Source organism: Tiliqua scincoides, chromosome 8, assembly GCF_035046505.1.
Source record: "Tiliqua scincoides isolate rTilSci1 chromosome 8, rTilSci1.hap2, whole genome shotgun sequence".
Classification (NCBI taxonomy): Eukaryota; Metazoa; Chordata; class Lepidosauria; order Squamata; family Scincidae; genus Tiliqua; species Tiliqua scincoides.
In genome coordinates, this window is record NC_089828.1 from 37,013,179 (window position 1) to 37,014,420 (window position 1,242).

Genomic DNA, 1,242 nt, shown 5'->3' on the forward strand with positions numbered 1-1,242 from the left:
ACCTTGCCATGGAAAACCCAGGAACAATACTTCCAAGATTTCTCAAACACAAGAATTTTAGATTTAGTGTAATTAAATTGAAGATGGTTAGTAGAAAGACATTGAATACATCTTGCGCTTCAGCCCGACATGCGTCCAAGACATCAGGACCATATCATCTGCATACAATAATAAAGATACTGGCTGATGACTAAGTTTGGGGAATATTAATTCTAGACTTGGAGCGTATGCCCGGAGCAATGGTAGGGAGAGGAATTATAGCTTTCAGTTAATTTGCATCTTCTTTTCTCCCCCCCCCCATGTTACCAGTATGCATTGATAAAGCACAGCAAAAAGGCTCTCTTTGCACATTTGTGTGTACAACTGCATCCAGATTCTTTCTGCACTGCAGTTTACAGGTTCACACATACACTGCTGTACACTGGTAAAACACCACTGTTGCCACACTTGCTCAGTGACACGTATATATACAGTTTGTATATACATGTATTGAAACGTATTTTAGGAACCTTTTGACCATTGGCTTCTGATACGACCCCAGATGCCAAACATTGCTACAGAGTTGATCCTAGCCTTGAATCAGTTGAAGCCACTTCCCCCAAAGCTTACTAGGAACACTGAAGCTAATTGCACTTGGGCTTCATTGGAATAATTAGGAGTAAAAATGAAAAAAGATCAATTTCTTCTATCAGGCTCCCCACTGAAAGATGGATTTCTGGGGAGTGCCTGTGGCTGCCTTGAGCTAGTGGTATGTGATGGGTGGGGGAGACACTGGATAAGCAGGGCTCATGGTTTACATAAGTCACTGATCTGATTGGTTCCAATGTTTGCCGTTTGGTGGAGGGTCCTATAAAGGCGCCAGTTTCCCACTTGCTCCATTTGCAACATTTGCTCACTTACTTGATCTTCCCCTTGGCATCGCAGGCAATTTTGGCAGTTGGTTACACCCAAACGCCATTTTAGTTTGGCCATTAAGCCTGGAATACATATTCTGAATTATTTTTAAATTATTCCAACCAATTCCATTTGTGTTTCCTATCTGCAATACAAACTGTAATCAGCTTTTTTTTTTTTCCTCAGAACATAGGATTCAGGAAATGCATTAGAACCTTGTTCCACTATAATGTACATTTCAGTTTGGTTTGACCTAGGTTTAATGCTTTCATCCAGTCCATTACTGGGGCTGGGCTTTTACATCCATTGCCTGGCTTCGCTGGTCTTAGCTTGCCTGGCTTAAAGCAC